General features: G+C 38.9%; 1 protein-coding gene across 6 annotated transcripts in view; it reads left to right on the forward strand.

Annotated features, from left to right (window-relative positions):
- The first annotated feature begins 13,067 nt into the window (after positions 1-13,067).
- Positions 13,068-16,396, forward strand: part of FAM240C (family with sequence similarity 240 member C) — a 134,087-nt gene continuing 130,758 nt past the window's right edge. The window contains exons 1-2 of one of the 6 annotated variants that reach the window (XM_056806763.1): positions 13,069-13,211; positions 15,660-15,841. The gene's annotated coding sequence lies outside the window, so the exon portion shown is untranslated. Of the gene's footprint in view, positions 13,212-15,659; positions 15,842-16,396 lie in introns of all 6 variants that reach the window. The other 5 variants (XM_056806757.1, XM_056806761.1, XM_056806756.1 and 2 more) reach the window with 5 other exon arrangements.

Here is a 16,396-nt window from a genome sequence, read left to right on the forward strand (position 1 = left end):
GGATATATACTGTTTATTATTTTTAGGAAAGACTCTTCTATTCCTATGCTTTCTGTTGTTTTAAATAGGAATGGGTGTTGTATTTTATCAAAGACTTTTTCGGCATCTATTGAGATAATTGTGTGATTTTTATTGGTTTGCTTGTTAATATAGTCTATTATGTGGATGGTTTCCCTAATATTGAACCACTCTTGCATTCCTGGTATATACATCCTACCTGGTCTTAGTGAAAAATCCTTCATGATCACTTGTTGGAGTCTTTTTGCTAGTATCCTATTTAAGATTTTTGCATCTAACCTGTTGTATTAGTGTGTCCTGAGACCAGATCTTCCCCAACTGCCAGTAGAGGCTGAAGTTGAAAGTGAAGGTGTGGAGTCTGAAGGTAGTTATACTCTGTTTTCCTCTCTACTCCTTTCTGTCATCTGCCCAGTCAGAACCCTAGCTTCCTGTGGTGGTACCATGGAACTCCTTCATGGCTGTAGCTTTTGCCCTGGGATCCTACAGTCAGTCAGAGTCCTACTGCAGGTCTCATTGCAGTAGGTGGGAGAGGAATGTTGGATCTTTCCCTTATACCAGAAATTTCAACTTTATCTGAGTACCTTTCAGGTTGGATCCAGTAGGAGAGACCTATGACTGTCTTTTTGTTGACTCTGTCTATTTTGTACACTTACTCTTCGGTTATTTGCTAGTTCTGAGACATTGAGAGGCTTCTTCTCTGCATTATTAATGACCTGGATTAAACCAGTTGAGCTAACATGCAGAGCAAATGTGCCCAAAGGCCAAAACTTCCAGAGCCAGAGACCTAAGATGGATGTGTGGTGGCTGAAGTCTGTAACCATCCTGCTCTCTTCTCTGCTTTTCTCCTCCAGCTGCCTCCTTGCCAGCTGTTGTCTGAGATAAAGGATGAAAGGTTTGTAAAAACTGTTGCAAAAACTGGGAGATGCAAATCTTAGAGAATGATTGACAGGAGCATATGATCAAGGGTCACATGGGAGCCTGAGGGATCTGGGAGAAGATTCTAATTGCCCAACTGTCTTCTCTCTAAAAGGATTTTGAGATTAAGGCTGGAAGTGGATTTTCTTCTGTGACCAATGGAGGAAAGAGGTTTTCTGGATCTGTTCTGCTGGCAGCATCAATGAAGTTCTCTGGACCTACTTGGACATCTATCAACTTAAGATCCTGGCCCTATTTGCTTAGACTACTGGTGTGAGACTTGGATATTGGGAAGTTAATGTTTAGCTTAGTAATATAGTTTAGTTAGTTATAGATATTACCTTTTAAATTAAGTATAAGTTTATTCCTAAACCCTTATTCCTTCCTACCCTTCCCAAACAATAAATCAGAATTTATTTATGTTTCCCTCTTGTTCTTTCCTCACCTCAAATCCTACCATAACAGGTCAGAGCCCTGAGTTTCATGTAGTTATGTTAGCAAGGTACTCTGTCTGGGTTGGAGTCCTCACCCTGAGATCCCACAGGCCACCTGAATCTCAGCACAGTAGGTAGGGGAAGAACCCTGGGACCTTCCTTCTTTCTTTTCCTTAAACCCTTGAATTCAACCGTCTCTGCATACCTTTTAAGTTGAATCGAGCAGGAGGGTCCCTCAGCTCTATCCTGTTGGATTTGATTTCCTGCCCCCTTTGAAGCAATTTGTTTTTGATTGGTGTGGAAGGGTTTTCACAGAGGAATGGACTTTTGCAGCTTCTAAGTCATCATCTTGATTCCCCCTCCCTGAGGGTTTTTAGATGAATTCCACTGTAGACCCAAAGTAGAAACCTGTTAGGCATTATCATGTTTGCAATTGCAATCTCATAGATTCAGAGCTGGAAGGGATTTTTAGAAGCTATCACATGCAACACCTTCATTTTACAGAGGAGGGAACTGAGGCAGGGAGGTCAAGTAACTTGTGCCAGGTCACATCATTATTAAAGACAGTATTTGAATTTAGATCTTCCTGACTCAAAATATGCCATCTATCTGCATAGTTGTCTCTCTGAATAATTCCTCCTGATTTCTTTCAAGCTTCCCAGGTAGTTACAATTAGAAGCAAGACAAGTGACCATTTCTCCTCTGGTATAGGGAACCAGTCCCATCACCTTCCTGCTCTTGTATAGAGTATCTTTTTCCTAAAGGCATTCAAAGGATAAAGGCTTCAGATTCTATTAAATAGTATTCCACAGTGTTATTGTTCTGATACCATTTTGCAGTTGCTTGTCAATAAGACCGATCCTAATTTTCTATCTGAATTATCTGTCAAAAGTCCTTGGTGTGGCATTACAAGACTGGTACCTTCACCAAGAGTTTCTGATGCAAGGGAACCATATAAGGGATTCAGACTATTCACTGGAAGGTCAAATACTGGAACTAAACGTTGTGCATTTTGATCACATGATAAGCAGACCAGACTCAATGGAAAAGACCTTCATGTTGGGAAAGGTTGAAGGCAAAAGAAAAGGGGGACAGTAGAGGATGAGATGACTAGATAGAGCTATGGAAACAATGGACACAGACTTGGACAGACTGCCAGAGATTATGTGATGGAAGACCCTGGCATGGATGGTCCATGGGTCACAAAGAGTCTGACATCACCGACAGTCTGAACGACAACGATAACAACATACACACTGCTTCTGTGACTCTTTTGATTCCGAACCCTAATGGATGTTTCTTTTTGTTGTGTTTTTTCTTTAATTGCTAGCATTTCTATAACACTTTAAGTTTGGTGAAGTGTTGTAATAATATATTATCTCATTTGATGAGTAAGCCTTTCCACAGCTCAATCAAAAATAAAACTAAATCAAGGAGAAACTATAACATTTAGCCAACTGACTAATTTAATACTCTCTGTGATGACACAGTAGTAAACAAGGTAGTATAATGTAATGTTCCCAACATAATTTGCCTCTTAAGAAACTATTCCTTTTTAATTGTCTTATAAAGTATGAATCATTGATTTACTTACTTTCAAAGCAAGGGGTAAATTGCAAATTAACAGTGAACTCCTGGCAAGCAAGTTCCAGATACTCCAATTATCCTTGACAAAGGATAGGTTGGCATTTACTTTTCTAAATTTGCTGAAGTGGGGAATTGCACCAGTGTTATTTGTCTTTTGCATATTTGCCTTCAATTTATCAGTCAACTCTTGAAAGCTAATAACAATTCTTCGTATTTGTCCAGTGCTTTATAATATGAAAGGCCTCTTTTTTTGTATAATCCTACGATAATGTGATATAGGTTGGATAGGTTTTTACAGGAGGGCAGAATGAGGAAGAGACTTGACTGTGGTCACACAAGGAGGTAGTGACAAGACAACTAGAAAGTCTCATGACTCCTGATCTATACCTTAGTCGATTAATCATCTCATCACTACATGCGGCATGCAGATTGGAAGTGTTATAGCAATCCACTTTTCAGGAAATATTTATTGAATGTTATACCACTAAGTTGAAAACACTTTACCTCTAAAGATAATATTTAAAAGATCATACTGAGGACAAAGTGCCTTGGGGACAACTGCTTAGAGATGCCATTTAAAGACAAAATTTAATTCTATTTAAGGAGAATTGGAAAATTTTTTTGAAAGACATTTCACTCCAAAGTGCCTGGTATATAGTAGGTGCTTCATAAATGCTAGATAAATAACTGAATCAAAAAATTTTAGAGGTGGAGGAGGTCTCCTGTGGCACCTAATTTAGTCTGTATGAAAATAAGAATTTTTATGTAATACATTGAACACAAAAATCATCTAGTTCACAGATTATTAATTGCTAAAAACAAAGAAAGGTTATTATTAGATTTTTCATTTTTATGTTTCTATATTAAAATTATTTGGTTGTTAGAAACATTAAAGCTCAAATTTTTATTTTAGTTTAATAAATAAAAATGTCCTTTTTTATTTAGCATTCAAAAAAATGTTCACCTTAATCATTGACAATAAATTTCTTGGATGCAATACTCTGAGAAAATGTGATATGGACAGCTATGACCCAGTTTTTGCTTAAAATCTATAATGGAAGGATGCAGGGAATGAAGGGAAAGAAGGAAGAACGAGGGAGGGGGCAGTCAAAGTTGGGGGGATGGTAGGAGACATTTGGAATTTAGACCTCTATTTTGTTGGGGCATTTTATCTTATGTCAAGCCTGAATTGAACTCTTTACAACTGGAACCTATTGCAAAGTTCTTTCCTTTGGAAACAGGCAGACCCAGCTGAATCACTTTCACATTACAGTTCTCATTTACCCACAAGGTGACATTTACAGCCATTTAGCTCATCTTGTTCAGTAAAAAAGAATCCAGTTCCTGAGGACTCCCACCCTCACCCTGCTGATTTGCTAATGCAGCAGCCCACAGCTGGAAGGACTGAGTGACAGATTTTCTATGGCAATAAGAGCATCAATGATCTATGCCTCAGCTCTGCCTCTTTCTCTGTGGTAGTGCTGACTCATTCATATGGGGTGTACAGATTTGTGGATTTAACTGATAAGAGGTCCCATCAATTTGCAAACCCATTTAGATTGTAGTTGGGTCTCCACAGAAGAAGGCAAACATACTTGGATGCATTCATACTGTTGTTTTTACTTAATGTAGAATAAACTAATAAAAAGTAGATAAAATATAATAAAACATAAACCATAAACTCACCACTCTCCCAGACTCTGGAAGATCCCCAAATATATATAGAAACTGAAGAAGTTTTAGGAAATATACTGTTTTAGTTTTCTTTCCACAGCAAATACCAAGACAGGTATTCTATGGTGAACTGTCAGCTAGACTCAGGAAACAAGATTGAACAAAGAAAAGATTCAAGGATCAGCTAAAGTCAAACCTGAAGTGGACTGGCATGACACCTAAGCAACTAGAACTCGCTGCCTCTGACAGAAGCAGCTGATGAACCCACATTCACCATGCCGCCGCCACCTTTGAAGATGAGCGACGCCGATGTCTTGCCGCTGCGCGTGAACGCCGACACCAGGCCACAACCGCATCTCCCGTAACAACTGGCATCCCAGGCCCCATGTGCCACAGACTGTGCGCCCTCAGCCTTTGGACTTCAAAGCCCATGACGGTACACCATAGATGAAACTGCACAAAGACAATAGTCATTCTCGATCGCCAAGAGACTACTACTAGACATGTACTATGGACAAAGGAATATAAACAACATAATTTTCAGAATAATTCAGGCATCTATCAGGGCTAGTCATCATAAGACACAGAAACCAAAAGGATCTTAGCTTAGTCCCATGTATGGAGCCAAAGATCTGGTCCAAAGGGGAGCTCATGAGGACTGATGTTTTCTCCATTCTCAATTGTCTGATCACTCAACAACAATCTCTTCTGGACATGGGTTAACCCATTTGGTAATGTGGAAAGGAAACTAGACTAATAGTTGGTGGGGGAAGGGGCAACTGGGAGTGTCTGTTGGATCTTGTGACTAGCACTTCCTTCCTGCCGGGGTTGGTCTTCCTTGCTGGTGTTGGAGGAAAGAGGAACTTGGTTCAGCCCAGTCTGGAGTGGCATGCTCTTCTTGGTTCAGCCCAAAGTCACAGGCTTCTGAAGGTTAGAACTGTTCTTGTTTGCTTTCTGTCTACTACTAAGATTCTGAATTAGACATAGCAGGACTGATATAGAGTAGACGGGAGTGGGAGAAAACCTCCCCCAGCCTCTGGGGCCTGGCCGAAACTCTGAAGCTGAGGAAAGAACTCCAATTCCAACTGGTTATTAAACTTTATATTATTTGAGTTTGCAGTCAGATAAGTGGACTATCTTTTCTGGTCATAGGGGGAGCTGAACTTCAGTTCAGTCATTCAAGACAAAACAGACCTTATCTGACCCCTGCTGTTTCCTTTCAGCAGGGGGCATCTCCCTCCTTTGCTTCACCGAGTGATATTCCCTCTCTCCCCTCAACTCCTCAATACCCCATACAAACCTCCCATTATCCCTGGTTTTTCCAATCCTCCATTTCCATTCCCAATAAATATTACAGTAACAAGATGAAGTCTCTGCAGCTGGTCCTAGTAAGATATGTCTGCATCCATCCTTGCTTCCCTGGTGTCCCTCATCTTATTCTTTTTTTTTTAACCCATACCTTCCATCTTAGAATCAATTCTAAGGCAGAAGAGGAGGAAGGTCTAAGCAATGGAGGTTGTGACTTTTCCAGGGTCACACAGCTAAGAAGCATCTGAGACCAGATTTGAACATAGGACCTGCTGTCTCCAGTCCTGGTTCTCTATCCACCAACGTACCTATCTGCATCTCCCACCCAACTGTCCTAATCTTAGACAGACAAGATCTTCTTTCAGAGCTCAATCATACCATTCCTTTATTAACCAGGTCAGAAACCCTCTGCCATTTGCCTAATGGTAAAGTAGAGAGATCTGTAATGTAAAAAGCATTAGAACTAGACTGTTTGAAGATAGCTATTCCCCCTCTTTTCCAACAGGCTCAGTTCAGTCAGTTTCAACAAATATTCATGACATGACCTCAAGTCCAGTCACCACCCTGTATGATTTCCAGTTTATCAGTGTTATCACAAAAATATAGTGCCCAAAATTGAATATAATGCTCTCTATATGGTCTGAACATTGCAAAATATGCCAGCACAGTCATCTCCCTTGTTCTAGACAACTATGTTTCTCTCTAATTCAGCCTAAAATTTCATTATATACTTTTAACTCAAGGTACATTTGTGATTTGCTAAAATCTCTACAGTTTTGTTTTTGTTTATTCTAGAAAAACCACTATGTAGCCATACTTCTCCCATAGGAAAAATTTGGTCGCACTGTGAACTTGAGAATTTATCTTTGCCTATTAAATTTGGTAAATGTTTCAGCTTGCCATTTTTTTTAATCCTGGCTATGTCATCCTAAGTGTTAGCTATCCTAATTCTGAGTCTTTAGCAAAATTGATCAGTTTGCCATTTATGCCTTTATCCAAGTCACAGATTTTATAAAAGATATGTGACCCTTGGCCAAGTATTCCCCTTGAAACATCCATCCAAGTTGACATTAAAGCGTTAAGACTATCCTTTGTGTCCAGCCATTCAACTAGTTCTGAAAATCCTTTACTATACTATTATTTATCTTAGCTCTCTCCATCTTCTGTACAAAAACAATCTGAGATTTGGTAAAATGCTTTGCTCAAATAAAAATAAACTATCTACAGTATTCTGCTAATCTATCAGTATAGAAACTCTACCAAAAAGAAATAAATGTTAGTCTGGTATATTTTTTTCTAAATTTCTTCACTCATTCATTTAGTCATTGAATGCATGTTGGTTGTGTACTATGTGCCAGGCACTGTGCTTAGGGTCTAGAGATACAAACCAAATCTAAATAATCCCTGCCTTCAAGGGTCTTACTTTCTGTTAAGAGAATCAACATTTCCTGAAAAATAAATACAAAATAGATTTGAAGTTTACATAAAGTAATTTCTAGTGCTAGCAATGAAGCAGAATTAGGATAGGGTGCTATAGAAGAAAAACTTGAGCTGAGATGAGGACAGCCAGAGAGTTCAGAGGGTAGATCATTGGGCCTGGAGTCAGAAAGACCTGAGTTCAAATCCACACTCAGACACTTATTAGCTGTGCAACCCTGAGAAAGTCACTTAACCTCTGTTTTAGTTCAGTGTAGAAGAAAATGGCAAAGTACTCTAGTAGCTTTACCAAGAAAACCTTATGGATCATATTCTCCGTGGGGTTATGAGGAGTCAGACACAATTGAATAACAAATGAGAGAACAAAAAAGTAAATGTGCTCTGGGTAGGAGAAAAAACCTGTGCAAAAGCATAGAAACAGATGAAATGTCATTTATGAGCAATAATGAATGGGCCGGTATGTCTGGATTATAAAACTTGAGAAGAGCTGTATGCAGCAAGCCTGGGGAGCGGGATTGTAAAGTATTTTAAGAGTCAAACAGAAGAATTTGCATCATATTTTAAAGGCAAAGAGAAGACTAGGAATCTTTTCAAGCAGTGAAATGATAGGGTCAGACCTCTGTTTTAGGAAAACTAATTTTCCTGTGGAGAGGATGAATTAGAAATAGGAGAAATCAAAGATAAAGATACTAAGTAGGAAGCTCTTGAGATCATCCAGGAAACTCAGAAATTCAGACGCCTGAATCAGCCTACTGCTATGAGGGTCAAGAGAAAGGGATGAATGAATAAGATATTGTGGAGATAAAGTTTTTAAAAAATTCAACAAGCATTTATTAAGTTTTATCATTTTGAAATTTTATTTTTTATTTAAAATTCAATTGATTTAAATGAATTTAACTTTAAATTTTTAATTAATTTATTAATATTAATTTATTTTAACTAATTTAGTAAATGCTTATTTATTAATAAGCACCTACTATATGGCAGTCCCTGTGCTAGATACCAGGGATACAAAGACACAAATGAAAACATTTACTGCCCAAAAGGAACTTGCATCCCAAGCAAATAGAGCAAACCTAGCAGCATCCTTCATTCCTTATTTTCACTCATGTTACCTGTCCAGTTCGCCACCAAAATAATTGTTGAGTTTTTTTTTTTTCCTACAGCAAAGCTCAGAATTGTCCCTTCCTCTGCATCCATATAGGTGCAACCCTACTTCAAAGTCTTATCAACTCTTGGAGAGAAATTTTTTTTTTCAATATGGAAAGTAATTGGATTTGAATTAAGAGTTTGACATTGGAAAAATGAGCCCCAGTGAGCCTGCTCACCAGGTTGCCCAAGGAGGACTAAACTAGCTCAGGTCAAAAACAGAGCAAGTATGAGAATCAGTAGTGGAATCGGACCCCTTAAGTACCCCTGTACTTCTAGAATGAGCAAGCTGGGGAGGCTTAGTCTTTAAAAAAAAAAGATAAATGGTAATGCCCCCATTCTTTTTTACCTCTTAAGTTTTGTGTCCTATACTACCAAGTTACAGGGACAATCTACCTCTAGGATATCCATTTTCCTTTATCTCCCCCATATTATATAATTTCTTTAAGTAAAGCTAAAGTCACAGGTTTTCTTGTTTTATCTTTTTTTATTTTCAAAACCATCTAATTTCTTTAAAATATACTATAATCGAGAGAATAAAATCAATTAATTATTTGTATAAGTAGTATGTGTAAAAATGTAATAATGCGTTATCTTTCTAAAATCTCAGAACCTGATTTGGGTCCAAAAATCTGCCTTTTCCTCCAAATATCCAATGCACCACAGGCAAGCACTTATCCTCCCTTTGTCACATTTTTCTCTCAGGTCACCTTTCAATGATGTTGGGAAGAAAAACTGAGCCATTGTTAATAGCATTCAGGTCTCCTCCACTTAAAAAAAAATCAGCAGGGGACAGCTAGTTGGCTTAGTAGATTCAGAGCCTAAAGACTAAAGCCTAAAGGTCCTGGGTGCAAATGTGATACCAGATTTCCTAGCTGTGTGACCACTTAACTCCCATTGCCTAGCCCTTACCACTCTTCTGTCTTAAAACCAATACTCTGTATTGGTACAATATACTATGTATTAGTTCTAAGACAGATGGTAAGGATTTAAAAGAAAATCAGCAAAATTCAACATAATAAGTTGTTTTACCCAGAAGAGAACAATTATGTAATTGTAAGTCTTCCCCCTTCCTTCCCTTAAAAGATGTTAGGTCTTTAAGAAAAGCAGATGGCAAGCATATCCAAAATACAAATCTCAGAAGAAAAAAAAATATGGCGGATAGTATCTAAAGAAAGCACCAACAAGGGATCATATTACAAACACTCAGCATTGGTTGAATTAAACTGAACTAATGACTAGGTGGAGGTAGCTAGCTAGGTGGTGACATCATTAGAATGGCTGGCAGGGAGTCAGGAATACTCATCCTCCTGAGTTCAGATTTGGTCTCATATACTTCCTAGCTGTCTGACCTTGGGTGAGTGGCTTAACCCTACTCAGTTTTCTCATCTGTAAAATAAGCTGGAGAAGGAAATAGTAAACCACTCTAGAATCTTTCCTAAGAAAACCCAAAATTGGATCAGTAAGAGTTGGACATGACTGAAAACAACTGAACAACAACAAATGAGTGGGTGCTGTATATATTACTGATCTATCGTTATTACCAAATATCCTCTTTAAATGTTTTAAGATACTAAAATACTCCACCATTTGTCATTATTATGGTATTCTAAAATTATTATTATTCTAAAGCACAGAAATACCAACTGTTTTGCTGAATGGGCTGTCCATTAGGGTAAGAAGAGACAAGGAGATCACACAAAATAACTTGAAGTCTTTTACAAAAGAATATGTATTTTTTTTTACTTTTACAAAAAGAATATGTTTTTGTAACAAGATTTTACAAAATGTAAGATTTAAAATTAGACTTTATCAAACCCAGAGTAAAGTACATTATTACACTGTCTTTCTCCTCCCAAAATTTCCTTGTCTGCTGCTAGCATTTGATACTTAAATTGATCCAGGATGATATAGATTGTGACCCATCTATGCCAAGTTACCCTTATATTTTTCCATGTTCTCCTGTGTATCTTCAATAAAAGAACTGCCTGACCTACAAAAATCCTCACTCTGGCACCTACAATCTATGTGACCTGCAGCAAGACATTGATCCTATCAGGACCCCAGATTACTTATCTATCCTTCTAGGACACTCTAACCAACCAACTCAAAGATTGGGTTCTCCCAAGTATGATTAGGTTCAGTCATTCTGGTGATCTATACTTCTAAAATATAATAGATAAGTCACCACCAGTGTGTTTGCCTTCAAAAGCCTGCCAGAGTATGCAATTAAGTCAAAGAAAAAGCATTTACAAAAAAAAAAGAAAAGAAAAAATATTTCTTGTAAACTTGGGTAACCAAGTCAAAAGGTTGTGAGATGAGGAAGAATTATGAGATGAGTAGGAGGGGAAAGAGGGAACTCAGTGAGAAACTTCAATTCTTTTTTTTTCCCTGCAAAGTATGAAACAAGAGGATCAGTTGAGAGACTACAAAATAGCAAATACAGTTGGAGGCTTGGGGAGAGAAGAGCAAATTTGTACCAACCTCAGCGGGTGGCAGGATAGAGAATCAATTAGGGAGGAGTAACAGGATTATCTTCTGAAGTATAAAACCAGTAAGATTTGATAATATAAATTTGTAGTAATCCAAAGTTGGAATATGAAAAGGTCTGAACAGTAATAAGGTAAGGGAGCAATGGAATTGAGAGTAGGTAGTACTGTGAAGTTGAACTCATTCATTGAAGGCGTCTACATTTGGAAGAGGAGACTGTAGCCATAGCAATAATGATAACATAGCTAAACACAAAGTAATAGAGAGATCACAGGTCACGAGTAAAGACAAAGAATAGGCTTAGAAGGAATAAGGAATATAAAGAAAGATGAAATCGAATTTAATAATATATTTTAATTTAGATTAATCTTGAATAACATAAGGAAATTAGATAAAGGAATTTCAGAGTTATTGATTATGAAATTATGAAAACTTGTGTATAATCAACAGAATGACAATTTTTGTGTGCAGCTGAGTTGGAAGGAATAGGTTTGGGATATAAAAAGATTAAGAAACTGAGAGATTAGGATATGTGAAGGAACATCAACATTTATATTGAAATCCTCTATTATGAGGGCAGGAGTTAGGGTGAGGAGAAATATTGTGAACCAGGTACTGAGATCACAAAGAAAGAAGGAAGAATGATCTGAGGGTCAGGAGATAAATAGTCACTTGGATCTGGGTTGTTCAATAAATTTGAATAGAGTGAACTTTAAAGGGAGAGAGGTGACTGAGTTATTATAGCAAGGGGAGTGTAGTCTGTGTGTGACAATGGGAACAGGGAGTTAAGGTGTATTACAATTCCACCTCTGGGGCCAGGGAATCAAGAGAAGTAAGAGAAGGTGCAAATAGTTATGAAAAGGAAAACCTGAGATGTAGTGTCTTCTAGAAAAAGTTATATCAGTTAATGTCAGAAGATGGTGGGAGTGTAAAAGGAGGAAGTGTAAAGTGACAAGATATTTGGTAATTGGAGAATGAGAATTCCAAAGAATATGGTGGAAGGGGTGAGCAGATGAGGAGCAGAACATTGGGTAGAGCAGAGGAGAACAGTGTTGGACTCATAAGAATAAAAGAGCAAACTGAAGACAGGGGTTAACTGTCCTAAAGTGTAAAGATTTGCCTAGAGTAGGCGTGGTTCCCTCCTCCTTGAACATCTTTAAGCTGAAACTGGACAACCACTTGCTAACCAAGTTTCATTGGGCATTTCTTCATTTCTCACTTGGACTACATGACTGCTGGAGTCATTTGCAACTCTCAAATTCTGTGATTCTGGGCTGGAAACAAGGGTTTGCTCTTTAGTAGTCTGGAACTCAAAAATCACTAGGATGGAGAGACTAAATAAAAGGGGTTAAAGATTGATTGCCAATTCAAGCAATAGCAGCAGCAATAGTTTTCTGGACTAGGTCCACCAGTGGCATAAGCCCCACTTTTTAAACTTTTTGATGGAGAGTGTAATGGGGTATTGATCAGGTTACTCTTGAATAATTAAATACCCCAGTTCACTTGATGAAATTATAAAGCTTTCATCCCCAGCAAGATTTCCTAACCTTTTCATATGCAAATGGAGCTACTGAAGTCTGAAAGGACCACACTATTAAATTTCATTGTCCCTAATTACCTGCCCCTTACATCCTGCAAATGGGGCCATACAAAATCTGAGAGCTTTATGATTTCATCAACTGACTTAGGGCATTTAATTGCTCAAAGTCCCCAGATCAACACTTCATTACACTCTCCCTCCAGCTAAATATTTACAGTACCTGGCAAATCAATCAGGGTGTTTTGGGCACATTTATCCACAAGCACAGTTTTGGATACCTCTCAGTAACTGGTAGAGGCTAAAACATTATCCTTTAAATTGCTTCCTCAGCATCTTGTACCAAAAATTATACATACAGCCATATGGTACCATTCTTAGTGTAGAAAGGAAACAAGACTGACAGTTTGTGGGGGAAGGGCCCAACTGGGAGTGGCAGTTGGGTCTTGTGACTAGCACTTCCTTCCTGCTGGGAGTGGCAGTTGGGTCTTGTGACTAGCACTTCCTTCCTGCCTGGTGTGGCAGTTGGGTCCTGGGGACTAGCACTTCCTTCCTGCGGGGGTGGTCTTGCTTCCAGGTATTGGAGGAGAGAGGAGCTTGTTCAGCCCAGTCTGAAGTGGCATGCTCTTCTTGGTTGAGCCCAAAGACACAGGCTTCTAAAGGTTAGAATTGTTCTTGTTTGCTTTCTGTGTACTGCTAAGATTCTGAATTAGAACAACGAGAGTAGACGGGAGTGGGACAAACTCTCCGCCAGCCTCTGGGGCCTGGCCTCAGGTCTGAAACTGAGAAAAAACTCCAATCCCAACTAGTTATTAAACATTATATTATTTGAATACGCAGTCAGATAAGTGGACTATCTTTACTGGTCATAGAGGGAGCTGAACTTCAGTTTCAGTCATTCAAAGACAAACAGACCTCTTTGGACCCCTGCAGTTTCCTCTCAGCAGGGGGCATCTCCCTCCCCTGCTTCACCAAACAGTGCTCCCTCTCTCCTCTTAACTCCTCCTTACCCCTATACAAACCTCCCATTATTCCCCATTTATCCCCATTTTTCCCAATCCTATTTCCTTTCCCAATAAATATTACATTAGACAATTAAAAATTTAACAATATTTTGGTGAGATCTGATTCTGTTATAATGGGTAGCCCAGATATTACATTCATGTACATTATATGTACATACATACATTCATACATACATGGTTGTGCATATTTAGTGCACATACAAAAAGAGGCACTGAACTAAATGATGCTCAAGGCCACTTCAAATTCTGAGTCTTTGATCCTACATACAGCATATACAACCTCTTTAATTCAATGGTTGCCATTGAGAATGTGGAATTTGACAGGCTAAGGAACTCCCCAATTGAAGGAAATACAGGGAAAATTATGCAGGTAAGGCTGACTACACATACTGAGTTTAAAAAATACAAAGGTGCCCCTTTAGTATCAATTAAAAATTATAATATTCTTTGTCTAGTTCAGCATCCTGTTTACCTAATGCCTAACACTTTATCCCTGGATATCACTTCATTTTAACTCCATTGGATCTGACTCTGATTTTTAACCTGGCTTCTACTTCTGAAATCTCTCTAGTTTTTCTATGATTCGTCTTGATTCTTATTCTCCATGAATCCTGCTTCTGACCTTGGGTTCCAGTTCAGACACTGCTAGTTCCTCTAACCCCTTCAATCTGAAATTTCTACCATGTACCCCTGGCCACTAACCATATTCCCTCTCTATGACTTTGTCCTACCTGTCTGTGCAGGAGTTTCTATGCTGAAACCTCTTTCCTCTTATCCCAAAGTAGTAATACTTCACCATCCCAGCTTCAGCTGGCTCCTATCCTTCTCAGATCTGAGGCCAACCAGGAAGGGGTTGACAAGCAAGCTGTACTTATTAAGCGCTTCTATATGCTAGGAACTGTGCTAGGCACTGAGGATATAGATAAAAGCAAAAAGAAAATGATCCCTCTATTTTTTCAAAACCCCTATCTTCCATCTAAGAATTAACTTTCTGTTTTGGTTCCAGGCAAAAGAGTGGTAAGGGCTAGGCAATGGGAATTAAGTGTCTTGCCCAGGGTCTCCCAGAAGTGTCTTGGGTTAGATTTGAACCCAGGAACAGGATTCCATCTCTAGGTTTGGCATTCAATCCACTGAGACACTTAGCTGCCCCAGCAATCCCTCTTCTTCAGATGCTTGTATTATAAAGGGGGAGGGGGACAATAGTTAAAACAGATACTGAAAAAAAAAATGGAGGAGATAAAGAGAAGGATGCCTCCAGGAGGAGGTATTGGGGTGAATCCCAGAGAATCAGACATATTGCCCAGGAAAGAAATGAAACATTTCCATCCTGGGTCCATTCACCAAATATACCACTGGCAGGAAAAAGGGACAAGATTTGAGGAAGCGTGTTCAAAGCGACAATAGCCCAAGGCACTGAGGGAAATTCCAGGGTGAGAAGGCAGCTGAATTATAGTGGTCAGATACTAACACTTAGAAGCACAGCTGGGAGGGGAATGGAAGAGCACAATTTTACTATAACTACTCTGGGTGATTTCTAGGTTCTTTTTTTTCCTTTGTGGGCATATGGGGGGCAGGATGGAGTTTTAGGGATGGATGGGAGAAAGGCGGCCACCATCCAGGGACAGTTGTGAGATCTGTCAAATGCCTTAAGAACTTGAACTTCAACTTCTCTTGCTTAAATTGGCATTTCTCCAGAAGCACCTGTTCATGAAATTGGAAGAATGCCAGTTTGAGCAAGAAGAGTTGGAATCTCTGGTAGATTTAATAGGCAATGAATACGTAGGGCATTTCATAGGTCGTGGGAACATATAAATTAACTGATTGGGTGAAAGATAATGATACCATTAAAAAGAGCCTGGCATGTTGGAGATAGGAGGTACAAGGGATTGCAACCATCTTGGATTTATAGGCACCAGCTTGTTGCTACTTTTATTTTTTGGCTTTATGTCCCTTACTCATCTACTCCCAAATCCAGACTCTCCAAAACTATTTCTAGTGGATGGATACGTTTTCGGTGTTGTATTAAGAGACTCTATATTGATTCTTCCTCCAAGATAATTCAGTCTTGTGCCTACTTTTTTACAGAAAGAGAGCATAGAAAAAACAACAATCCAGGGGGAAGAACTGCTTGTATTAAAGGTGGCATTTGAAGCCTGGGAATGATGCTATCACTTGAATAAGACCAAGTTCTCTACAGGAGCATAGTTGGACCATAAGAACATGATATAAGTCCAACTTGCCAAAAAACTAAGCCAGTAACATATAAAGTAGGTGCTTATTTCTGCCATTTCAAATTTTCTATTATGTATGTGACAGGTCAATGAACAGAAGTGTTACTCAAGAACCCTCATATTCCCCACTCCCCTACTAGTTATCCCTCTCCTCCCCTCACTCAGCTGGTAACATTTACTCCCCTGACTGGATACTCGCTCAATCTGGAGAGCTTTGAAGCCATGCAATGACTCCTAAACCTCTTTAAATTTTCCAGTGACAGAAACAGGATTTTTACACTTAACTATCTGCCACTCAAGCAGGAGCAAACCCCTTCTTCTCCCTTGGTCCTTTGGGGAATATTGGCTATGCCATCTGAATTGACCCATCCCATAGACCTGAGCAGAATAGAAAGACAACATGGTCTTTCTAGTGTATGAGACCTCAAGCTTTACTCATAACTGTTGATATTTGGGCAAGAGCCACCAATGGCTCTTGATCCATACTTTGAAGTGCCATCCACAATTCAACATATCACTCACTCTGAGAAATCAAATAAAAGAAGCCTACTGCCTAGTTACAGCCTCAATCTGAGCAATAGAATTATTCCT

Source organism: Monodelphis domestica, chromosome 7 (genome assembly GCF_027887165.1).
Source record: "Monodelphis domestica isolate mMonDom1 chromosome 7, mMonDom1.pri, whole genome shotgun sequence".
Lineage (NCBI taxonomy): Eukaryota > Metazoa > Chordata > Mammalia > Didelphimorphia > Didelphidae > Monodelphis > Monodelphis domestica.